We start from the raw sequence: 12,866 nt of genomic DNA on the forward strand, positions 1-12,866 counted from the left end.
TAATCTATGAATCGTAATTTATAAGTGTCGTTGAAATGAGACATTATGACTACAGATTTTGAATTGACTAATAAAAACATTTATAAATTTATTCTTGCTTTAATTTCGCAATGAATCACATTGCTATTTGTTATATTTTTTGTTTGCCAGAATTTTACGTTTCATACATAATAAAATCACTCAATACACAGATATATTACGATCCTGTCGGTGTATTGAATAGGCCCATTCAGTTTTATATGCGCAATCTTTCCTCTAACTACGGTATTGATCTGTAAGAGCATTTCTATGTTATAATCGATTACATAAGCCGCAAATAATACTTTTTTGTTCAAATATCCTTCGTCATCACTCTACTGAAATGAAATAATAACGTCAGTGGTGATTTTTATTAATGTCATAATTAATTACCTGTGTGTGTATGTGTGGCGGTGGCGGGATCTTGAATTTTTGTTCCCTTTCGCCAGAGGTCGCTTGAAAGCGAGATTTATTCAGTAAGAATCCACTGTGTAAGTCTAGCGCCACTACGCCGTTCGTAATGGCTGATGAAAATGAAAACAGTATTGATTGTAATGAGCATGTTGCTTTCTTGCGGGTTGTTGGCATTTCGAGAGAAAACTTTGGCAAGAGTTATGTTGTTCCCTGAGGGAACATTTCATTTCTGTATTGTTTTACGATAATTACCGGAACAGTTTTCTTGTGCGTGAGTCTAGTGATACATCGATCTTAAGCCTGGGGCGTCATACAACATTCATACGTAGCCTGAAGCCACTAACCCAGAACTGGTATCCTGTTTCAATATTAATTTATGAGCAATTTTTTCTCGCTCTGAATACACTCCCACATCCTATGGCCCTGTGGGCTTCCTGTGTGCGGAAGTACAATCACTAAATATTCTCCAGACTTGTGTTTGAAGGTTTGATCGGACTATTACAGTGGAACGGGGGAGAATGTATTTAGCAACAGAAACAGGAAGATTTTTTTTTACTTATTTAGTTTTATTTGTAACATTTCATGGCATAGGGGAGGTATTGTAAGGTGGAAATTTGCTGTTAGAAGTTTATACTGTTTGTTTGCTTTAGGGGTGGTCTTATAGCATATAGGGGTGCGGAAAAGGGAGGGTGGAACCTCCGGTATAAATTCCCTTGCTCAATTTCCGGCTGCCCGGATTTTCCCAACATGATAGCTTCCGGCCAACACTGCTCGATTAAGTACGAGTACATAAAAGGGCATCAGTGTAATCATTGGTGTAAAGCTCTAAGCTCTTGTTTTTTTATTATTTTTCCCCGTGATGCATCAATCTGTTTACTGGATGGTTCGGCTACAAGCTGATAATAAACACTGTATCTTCCTGCTCGTCCAACTGCGTTCGTATGAGCGGCTTGATCCAAGATTAGGTAATATTTGCTCTGAAGACGAAGTGACAAAATAATGGCTACTTAATATGAAATTGAATAATTTGTGATCCTCACCTAATATTATTAGGGTTATGTATTCAATGAGGATAAAATGGGCAGGACATTTAGCAAGCTTGGTATAGGTAAGAAAGTGATGCACGGTTTTAGTCCAAAAATTTGAAGTGATAAATCGCTTGGCTAACCTAGGCGCAGTTGGCAAGATAATACACGGATACGGACTACGAGTGTATAGAGTACCGGAACATAATTGATACAGGTATACACGTATTATGCCAACTCTTTTCATTTAGTCTATAATGGTTATAAATATTTCAGACTATAATTGAAATAATATTTATCTTATCACACTGTAACTGTTTAATTTTAAAGGGATTTTCTATATGAGGAAATCAATACACACTTGTCATATCGCTTCCTGTCTTCTTGAACCTTGCTCTGTTTCCAGGAAGTGCATTTCACTCTGCAAGCTCTAAGCACTGTCGACGCCACACGTCCCAGACTCTGAGGCGTCACACTATCTGCTCGTCCTTTCGCTAGATTCAGTGTGTTTCTCTTCTGCAGATATCTTGTGGCAAAGCAACGTTGGTCTCTACGTTTAACCCGTGTGGTTGAGAAACAGAAAGAATAAAGTAAAGAATAATAAGAGGAAAATGGAGAGAGAACAGGAAGAAAAAAGTATTGACGAAACAGGTATAGGCCTATAGGTGGTACCAGGGTGAAGGGATGTAAGACCAAAAATTACAGTCGAAGTACGTTTCATGTTGCCTATAATGTAGCCAAATTCACTTCAGTTCCATATTCATGTGTTAATGATATAATATTATTATTTGAGTGTATTTTAAAATAATTAATAAACTGATCTGTGAGAAATTTTCTTTTCGAAAAATCTTTTTCGTTTCGTGAACTTTTAGAACTTTACGACTTTACCCTAAAATTTTCGATAGAAGTACAATTTCTTAAAATAAAGTGTGGTTATGTTGGCTGTAACCGGTAGCTACTTCCGGCGTTTTTAATGGATAATTCTTTTTCAATAAAAACAGGGATTTTCAAGGCGATATACAGCACAACATAATGCTATAAATTGGATTTAAATATTTGTGACAATGGTACATTATTAAAATAACAAATGTCTTAGACATTATCTATCGTCATAATTTGATTAAAATTAGAAACAGTGTTTCGGAGAATTTAATCTGTCTGCGTCCTCTGGAAAAGCCTATTCAGTTGGGCCCAATCAATAGAGCTAATCAGGACTAGTGTAGGCCTTTAAAAGTTACGGTAGCAAGATTTTTCTGAACGTAATCTGCCCTTAAGTATTTTCCTGAATGTAATTAGAGGTGACCTGTTAGTGCCTTTATAATCCACGGAAGCTTGTTTTTTGTTGGGCTATATCCAAGCTGTGCCAAGTGCATAAATTCTAAACTGTGTTGAATTCGAAAAGGGTGAGCATTTAAAGTAGCCAGACATCTTGACCTTAATGGAAAATCCAGTTAGTATCTGGACCGGAAATTCTGAATATCCATAGCGACTGAAGCAGAATGACACCGGGATCTTACAATTGTAGGATTTATGCCATCCTGTAATAAATTGAGACACCACGTATCCGTAATGAAATTCTATCCAGTAAAGCCATAACGTATTTCTCACTCTGAACTAGTATACTTCTTCTGATAACCTTAGCTGCTGCCAAATCACAGAGCCAGATTGTCACATAACAGATATAAGACTTTGTGTGGCGTATTAAGACAAGATATTGGACGTATTCCAGTAATGAAAGCTTATCTTTAATAGTTAAATTTTATTAGCGTAAAGAATTGGCACTTATTTGCAGGTCTTGAATAATATACTTACATTTAATTATTATTATTATTTAAAACTCCATACCCTGCGTAAGAGAAGGCATTGTAGTGATGCACTGTTCCTTGCGCAGGTTTACCTCGGTCTTAAATGGTGTCCTTCCCTTCTGGAAGCTGTCGGTCTCTGCATTCCTGCTGGAATCAGAGATTTTTTATGTTCAGTTTTAACCCTCCGATTAAAAGCATTAGCTTCTAATGTTGTCTGCAGGGACTTGGATATATTTAAAAAAAATTGTTTCCCTTAATTACATACTACAATAACTGTGCTGCTATTCATATATTAGATATTAATTACACTTAGCAAATGTATACATTCTTCCCCTTTCTGTCCTCCTTTGACCAACAGTGTGTTATAATTCTAATCATGTAAATTCTCTGATCTAGTACCTTGTATGTTTTGCGTAGTTCTTTCTCATGTTACTCTAAATGACTTAAGTTATTTGATTTATTTACATTATTAGTACAAAGATATATATTCTGTAGGAAGTTGCCTACAGTCATGTTATTTTAATGAATCTCTTTGTAGTTACCTTTCTGGTTTCAAATTTGTTTTACTGTGTTATTCTCTTGTGCTGTATCTGTAATTGGCCTTCTGGCGGTTGATACAACACACTAATAATGAATAATAATAATAATAATAATTATTATTTACTTATTTGGTGTGCTTTTCACTTTTAGAACTGAAGCATACACAGCGAACTTAATATTTGTTATCGAGAAATTCTATATTTCTATAGCATTTCATGTGGGAATAGCGACTTAGTTTCCACAACTTAAATTTTTGCTTTGTTTCATTTATTACTCATTCGACAGTGTTCTTATTCTTTCTTCTGGGAAAATATGCATAGATGTAATTTTGGGGATGACGTATTTTGCTGTCTCGTTACAGTTTCGTCTTCAGTGTAACTAATAACATACATGTTCTTTACTATGTAGAGTTTGGTATGGTTTCTGTTTGTTCAATGCATAATATGTATTTTAGTTTTTACAAGTAGCCGTCTCAATAAATGTCATGTTGTTTGTCTTCTGGCATTCAAATTTTAAATTTCAACACTCTGATTTATACAAGCATGGTAATATGTACATTTTAAGCGAGCTGTGATACGATAAAATAACTTCATTGGTCATTTAAAACACCTTAAACATTATTATTACAACGATCGTAATAGATAAAACAAAAATCTTACTCACATTAAGTTACATATGCAAATTAAACAAAGATAACTACAGAACAAGCAAGAAACTTTTATTCGTGTATCAACACTGGAAACATTAATGAAGAAAAAATGGAAACTTAGCGAAAACAATGGATTAAACCGCAAGATACGTCGAAGAAAATAACCTAACGCTCCTTCTAGAACGCGTAATCGTTAAATAAACGACGAGAAACAGCAGGCAACAGAAATAATTTCTCTCAACTTCCAAGGCCATCTTGATTGGATGCCTCGTTTCCTCAGTAGGGTTTTTCATCACCCTGCCTTTCATCTTAAATTACCGAATGATAACTCACAGTGTGTATAACCAAGTTAAATCCAAAATGGATTCTAGTGTTCCTTTTTCAGAACATTGGCCACAGTTTCCCAGAATTATTAGAAACATAATAGAGCAGGAAGCTTATAGGCGTTCTTTCCCCAAAGCACATGAAATGAGGATAGAATATCTGTGTACCTGCAAAAGTCATTCATATACGGAAATACATAACTGATATCTATTATGGTGGCTGAGTGCTACACCAAATGGCGAATAAATTTATTTCGAAATGATTCAGTATTGTGTTCGTATACTTATATGCTTCACGTGGACACGGTTTTAAGCGCATTTGGTACTAAACTTGCAAAAACATGTTCATCTATTAGTTTCGTTATATCTATCTGTCTGTCAGTCTGCCCGCATGTGACAACTCGAAAACCACTGAACGTATTTAAATTTTTATTTATTCACATTTTGATAAATTTTGTCTATACATTTCAGTTTGGGTTCTATGTATAAAATAGTGGATATTTTAAATCAGGACTTAAATGAGTTTTTGTTCGCTGAAGTGACTAGAAGAGGAATTCGCAACATGAGAACCCCAGATTAGGAATTCCGTTTCTGGAGAGAATCCCACGCAGGGAGTCCCCAATCAGCCGCTCAAACTTGAGAGGTAATCCAGCTTGATGAGGTCATTGACACGGCAGATGGGCGCCAGACACTCCACCCACAAAGAACCTTTGACCGTTCTCAATTCTGAGGTTACTGGTGCCAAAATCTGGCGAATGCATCAGAATTATAACGCTTTATACACATTTCTTACCATCTTCACTTCATATTCTTTCCAAACAGATCGCTATAAAAGAATTATTGAATAACACAAAATGTACTTCTGTCTGAAATAATTTTTATTGAAACATTCTTTGATATTATGAACATAAAACGACATAAATTAGAAACTATTGAAGAAAATGAAGTGTGTATGTGCTGTAAATAAATAGTGAACCCTACAAAGCATGCACAGACAAAAGTGCTTTTTTGAAATGTGTATTTTGATTATAGCCACATTCTCTATGGCCTTCTGAATATTCTGCACTATGTTAATATGTAGTCTATATTCTCGAATGACTTGCATCAACTGCTGTCTTTTAAAGAGCCGAACAGATTGAAATCCGTGCAGAGAACACTCTGTGTTCCATGTGTCTCATTCTTGTAATCACTTTGTATAAGTGTACTGCATGTGAACGAAAGTGTCCGCGTCTTGTACCCATGTTTCTGCTTCATCTAGTCAAAGGATTTGGCTGTTATGAGCCTTACAACTAGCTTCAGCGATAAGTTCATATTCTATTAGTACTGACGTGCTTGGAGTCCCCCTTGTTACCATGGCGTACCCTTTGAAGACAAAGGTGGCAGCAACCAGTCATGGGGGGAGGATGGGGGTAATTGCGAATAAAATTGTATTTACTAAGCATCGCTGGCGTCAGACAAGTTGTGGTCACTTAGATTACCTGTCAGCAAAGTGAATATAAGTCACTCACTGTAAGGGTCCAGGAAGTTAAAAGATCTTAGATTTGAGGTTCTAACGGTGGTGAAGGAGGCGGTCGTCTGGGTTGTGACACCTTGTGGTCTAATGAGTGATTAGCAGACTGCGCCCGAAACATTGATAACCATTTACAAGACAACACGCCGTCACAACTCAGAAGACTACGATGTACTACTTTGAAAACATCAGAAAGGTTAGAATGCTTTTGTGATGACAGAGTAAAAGGGATGCCTTTCTGGGTCTCATGATAACTTAACTTTGTATGACATTACGTAACAATAACTGGAATAACTAAATTTTAAAGTTTAGTCACATAAACATAACATAGATTTCTTATTTATTTATGTAACAGGTATAAACTTCACTTCTCTATCTTTTTTTTCTTAATTTCAGTTTTGTAATTTCAGTAGAGTTTACGTTGTGGGAAATTTAACTGCATTTCTGATAGACTCTTCTGCTGATGGCCTCTTATAATGATGCGTTATCGTAAGCAGTCTGGCATTAGACTCTCAAAATAGGAGCAATGGATAGTTTAACAAGGGATTATTTAGGAAATCAGATATTTTGACATACCAAAATTTTAATACCGATGGAGATGTCTTCAACGAAACATTTTGAGTGGAACGCTTAGGTCATGGAGAAATCCATAAAATATATGCATGAAACTTGCTGACGGTATTTATGTAAATATATTTAATTATAACAATAAAATACAAATATGTGAGGAATGGTGGACAAGGAATTTGGAAATAATGTGCAAGTTCCGATGCCTTTCATCATTTCTGCTGGTCATTTGCAAACAAATGATTTAAGGTCACCGGAAATGTGGTCAGGACAAAAAGCACAAGCTGTTTCAGATCGAGGTGAATGTTTGATAATAATTGTACAAATATTCCTGTTCTTGTAAGATTTGAGGTTTTCACAGCGATGAGTATGAAGATTTCTGTCTTCTGGGTTGTTGCGCTGTGTAGACTGGACGATGTTAACCATCGCTCTGATGACGGAGGCAGTATGACCTCTGTAACGTTGGTTACATCGACCAGATTACAGCGCAGCAACCCAGAAGACAGAAATCTTCATACTCATCGCCCTGATGACGGAGAGAGTATGATCTCTGGAACGTTGGTAAACATCGACCAGACTACACAGCGCAACAACCCAGAAGACAGAAATCTTCATACTCATCGCCCTGATGACGGAGGCAGTATGACCTCTGAAACGTTGGTAAACATCGACCAGACTACACAGCGCAACAACCCAGAAGACGGAAATCTTCATACTCTGATGACGGGGGCAGTATGACCTCTGAAACGTTGGTTAACATCGACCAGACTACACAGCGCAACAACCCAGAAGACGGAAATCTTCATACTCATCGCCCTGATGACGGAGGGAGTATGATCTCTGGAACGTTGGTAAACATCGACCAGACTACACAGCGCAACAACCCAGAAGACAGAAATCTTCATACTCATCGCCCTGATGACGGAGGCAGTATGACCTCTGTAACGTTGGTTACATCGACCAGATTACAGCGCAGCAACCCAGAAGACAGAAATCTTCATACTCATCGCCCTGATGACGGAGGGAGTATGATCTCTGGAACGTTGGTTACATCGACCAGATTACACAGCGCAATAACCCAGAAGACAATTTTTTTTATTTTTGTTGTTATTTATCTTGTTCTTTTCAAATATTGATTTTTAGTCTTTGCCCTCTGAAGTCAGGCCTTTTCTCGATGTGTCTATCGTACACGGGGAACATTTCAGAATCATTTACGGCCTTTCATCTACCAGCCCTGCTCTACACTTGTCTGCAGCAGAATGTACAACGTCTTTAATACTACATCAAGTCTCCGAATTCTCACACCCTACCATCCGTCTGACAATTAATTAAGCCTCAACTTCTCAATATCCTTCCATCCTTCCAATTTTCGAAGCCAATCGCTCGGCCTTTTTTTTTTTTTTAATTTCTGGTCCCCCAAGCGCAGAAGTAAAGACGTTTAATCTCTTCCCGGATATGCTCCGTTCATTCCATTGCCAAGTCTTCCTGATAGAATAAGTTTTATTAGTTATTGCCGGGTAAATTGAAACAGAACTTAAGAAAATGTGTCCTTAATTCGAACTGCACACACACATTTATTACAGCAGAACCAGAAACAAATTACAACCTGTGCGATAGGGCGTGGCCACGTACGTGTGTATGTAGACTATGTTTGTACTTAACGTAGGTACGTATGTCTGTCTGTATGTCTGATGTATGTCTGTACGTAGGCCTGTATATATGTTATGTATGTATAAATGCGTGCTTGTATGCATACATAAAATGCATCGTTACCCAGCTTCAACCACTTAGACGTTGTTAGATTAGGATTTGCGCTCCAGGCGAGAGCCTTGCTCGCAGAAGATGTCTAACGATGCATATCATCTGATCGGCTGTGCTGTTTTTTTTAGTGTATTATAATCGTCCAAACTCGAAATGCTTGGTTTGTCAATTATTAAAGGTGAAATAAATTGCTATTTGGTATGGAAGCCAAAAATTGCAGCTGTGAAAGGTAATCTGAAGTTTGCTGTGGTGCGGGCAGGAAGCAACTTGGGGGCTGGTTGTTGAATGTAGACGTGGAGGGCAGCAGAGTTGTGAATTGGTTGTTACGAAAGGTAGCCGGTTCTCAGGTAGACGAAGGTGAATAATGTCGCATATGATGATTGTACGTTCTTCCTTAGATAAGATATCTCCTGTTTATCGGACTATCTTGGTCATAACTTGTCTTAGATGTTCTGAATGCGCTTCGATTCAAGTATTTCAACGGCACGGTAACAATGTTTTATAATCAGTTGGCGTGATCTCGTCTTTAAAGTGACCGAAATCCGATCTGTCACCCTGTGTAAGTCTAGCCCTGATCCCACTCACACGCCAAAACCCCAGAGGAATTCTCACACACAGCTCGTTAGACTGGCACAGTAGTGCTTCTCATGAAGCCCGACGAAGCGTCTTGGCCAACTGTTTTATGGAATTGCACTGAACCACGAAAGCAAAACAGATTTTTTTTTTTAAATTTTCTAAGTTTGACCTCAGCGAACATCTTTAACATGAAAGCTGGTATTTATGTGTGTATATATGTGTATGTACGAGGTGCGATCGGAAAGTTTCAAGACTGTGTCAATAGAGGGCGAACCGGATGTAGTACGAGCTTCTGCCGCTACGGGGTGCGGCCTACATTCATAATGAATCAGTGTGCCAGCCGGCATCATCGAATTAGCATTTGTTTCTTAGTTACGGGCGTTTTGGTAGTGCATTACACCGACCCTCCTGCGATTTCGGAATGGCGTGTGCATTAAATTTTGCCAAAGACTCGCCAAAACGGCTACGGAAACCTATGAAATGCTAAAGCAAGCATTTGGGGAGTCCGCAATGGGTCGTGCACAAACGTTTGTGTGGCATTCACGTTTTAAAAATGGCCGAACCTCTGTCGATGATGACGAGCGTTCTGGACGAACATCTTCGAGCACAACGCCCGAAAATGTTACGAAGATTTGGCAGGCCATTCACGAAGATCGACGTCGTACCATCAACGACTTGTGCGACATTGTTGGGACCTGTCAGCTGATTCTAAAGGAAGAACTCCACATGCGACGCATCCTGTCTGAGGACCAGAAGCAGAATCGACTTCTCGTTTGTCAGGAGCTCAAAGATCTTGCAAGAACCGACCCCAACTTTTTTTCTAAGCTCCGTGTGACTTCTTCCTCTTCCCAAAGATGAAAATTCAGCTAAAGGGAAGGAGATTTGAGACGATAGAAGAGATTCAGGCAGAATCGCAGATGGTGCTTGACAGGCTGACAAAAAAAGATTTCCAGGGATGCTTCCATCCTTGGCAGCGGCGCTGGGATCGTTGTGTTCACTCCCAGGGGAACTACTTCGAGGGTGATGGATGAATTTAATACCTGAGATAAGTGTACGGGTTTTTATACGCGCAGTCTGGAAACCTTTCGATCGCACCTCGTATGTATGTGCGTGCGTTCGTGTATGTGCTTGATGGGTGAGTGGATGAAAAATAGTTGTAGCACACTCTATCTTTCACGTAAACGTTTTCCTTTTTCAAAAGGAGAGATACATTGCATGCTATTATATAAAATTTCAGAAGTCATTTCCTACACGTTATTTGTAAAATACATGAAGACATAATGGCGAAGTAATGTCTGTCCTTCAACAGAAAATGTATTATTGAGACCGCTTGTTGCATCTACAGTTTGGTGCTGTGGCTCTAAATAAATTAATTTAATTTTAGGTCACTTTAATGTGGTAAAATACACACATTCAGGGAAACTCAAATATAAATCTGTACATTTTCTCAAAAACGGTTAAACATACAAATGTTTTATATAAGGCAAAATATAAGCCTATAATTTTTATTAAGACATTTTTCATACAGTGAATGTTTAACAAAATAACATAAATAAATTATTTATGTATCTAGAGGCAGTTAATTTTTTAGCTTTGAAAAAATAAGTTTCTGCTGCTAGAAAGCTTTAAATATCTTTTTTTGTAATTTTTTTACCTGAAGGTTCATGAGGATGTGAAAAATTTCAAACAGTTTCTCCTACCGTCTGTGCACAATATTCATAGTTTTATCACAAATTGTACTTTATATTTTCACAGTTTTCTTCAAATGCTTACGCACTTGCCACGAGCTTAGCTACTCGTGCATTAGCATGTCATGCTGAAATTAAATAATGGTACATTTTCATTCAGTCTTTTTCGTTCCAAGGTTCTAACCGATATGTGTATATATATATATATATACATATACATATATATATATATATATATATATATATATATATGAGATACGTGTTGAAATATTACCGGAAAGGATTGAAATTTAGTTGTAAGTATTAAAATTATTTATACAAATGATCGTTACGTCACATGTGAATTTATTATGCATCGAAATACTGACGTAATCTGTAACAAACTAAACTGACTTAGTGGAAAAATCTTTCACAATATAAAATGATGAGGAAGTCTAGAAATTACCCGATTTTTATGGAACCCCCAAGGTTCATTATTGTGTTCACAAAAAGCCCTTCGTCCTTTCAGGTATTTGACTGGATAATACCTTAAATTACCTGATTTGAAATGTTGCAACATTTCCCGTTTTCAGTTTGCAACTCTGCTATCTTCATACTCGTCTTTAAGGCTTTTAAATTCTAATTTCTTGTGGTCATATCGCGCTTTTTGACGTTGTGGCTGTTATTATTCTATTAATTGTTGGATTAAATAAGAACACACTCGTTCTAACCTAAATGTCCTCTTTGCTTCTAGGAATCCACTAACAATACTAGTGTTGAAGAAAATAAAACATTCGTCAAGGTAAGTTACTCTGGTCATTACATAACTTTAAGAATGTGGTTAAGGTTTCTTTGAGCTGTTTCGGTTGATGTCAGCCACACTGATAATATTAACAGATCAATTGATGACTCTTTATTTATTCAAGTTTGATAGTGAGCTACCAGACAGCAGTTACTGACTGACCAGTGAGCTGCCACACAACAAGAATAAAATTATTCCTTCTCTGTAACAATATATTTCATGCTTTAGATCAACAAAATTTTGATGCATATCGAGGACATCGTGCGAGAAGAGCATATAAACAAACTGATTTACGGAAGAGTAAATTCGTTTGTTTATTTTGTTTGACAAATGTGCATAGTTTTTATACTTCCGCGTACAGCAACATTAGCATTATCCCCTTCTGAAATGACATAAATCCTACTATTTTATGTTCTTAGACCAAATAACCTCAGATTATTTATATATGTTGGTACAAACTTATGATTTGGTGTGATTGAAAGTATTTTTATAAAACATATGACATCATAAAAATCTGCGTAAATTCTAGCTGTTGGATATCCAAAATATCTGTTTAGAAATAGATATATTTTGGTATTATTTATTCTGGGGATATTGTTGTGTATATTGTTATTATAATGGTGATAACCATAATTATCACTACTACTGATTAAATTTTAGGCCTGTGTCGTTTGATATGATTAAAACTTCTCAGTATTCTTGGCAGACGTCCTTTGCATCGTAATGGCCACGCACAGTTGCCAATTATTCACCGCGAAGTCTGGGATGCGCTGCCAGGTTAGTTCAAGTGGGATTTGTGGTGGTCGAATTGGCGCTGAGATAGGTTTATCTTCGAGTTTTACGTGTTTTCCCCTTTCAATATTATTCCACCAAGGCTCTTGTATAATCTGGGGGATAGAAAAAGGGATCATTAGTAACCGCATTTCTGCAGATACATAGTCTCACCCTGTCACAAAAATAAGAATCTCCAAGTCACGACAACTCGTTTTATATTGGTACAGCAACTTCGATAATGTTTTCATCCAGATGTTTCACCATTTATTTTGATTAATATACATTAATATATTCGTGTATTTTATTCCCAGTTCTTCACCAATATCAGGCCTACTTCTTAGACCCGTTATTATACTTGACTTACTGTTCAGTGCCAATATCATTATTTACACCCATTAATAATAGTAATAATACACTAATTAAATTTACCTATTT

General features: G+C 37.1%; 1 protein-coding gene across 8 annotated transcripts in view; it reads left to right on the top strand.

Annotated features, from left to right (window-relative positions):
• Toll-6 (Toll-like receptor 6) overlaps positions 1-12,866 on the top strand; it is a 451,300-nt gene that overhangs the window by 166,257 nt on the left and 272,177 nt on the right. For 7 of the 8 annotated variants that reach the window (XR_015534552.1, XR_015534554.1, XR_015534553.1 and 4 more), the window contains one exon: positions 11,610-11,657. The exons of the other annotated variant lie outside the window; for it this stretch is intronic. The gene's annotated coding sequence lies outside the window, so the exon portion shown is untranslated. The remainder of the gene's footprint in view (positions 1-11,609; positions 11,658-12,866) is intronic. 8 annotated transcript variants of the gene reach the window in all.

Source organism: Zootermopsis nevadensis, unplaced genomic scaffold (assembly GCF_977971745.1).
Source record: "Zootermopsis nevadensis isolate Lab colony 2312 unplaced genomic scaffold, Znev_1.0 Znev_ptg000010l, whole genome shotgun sequence".
Taxonomy (NCBI): domain Eukaryota; kingdom Metazoa; phylum Arthropoda; class Insecta; order Blattodea; family Termopsidae; genus Zootermopsis; species Zootermopsis nevadensis.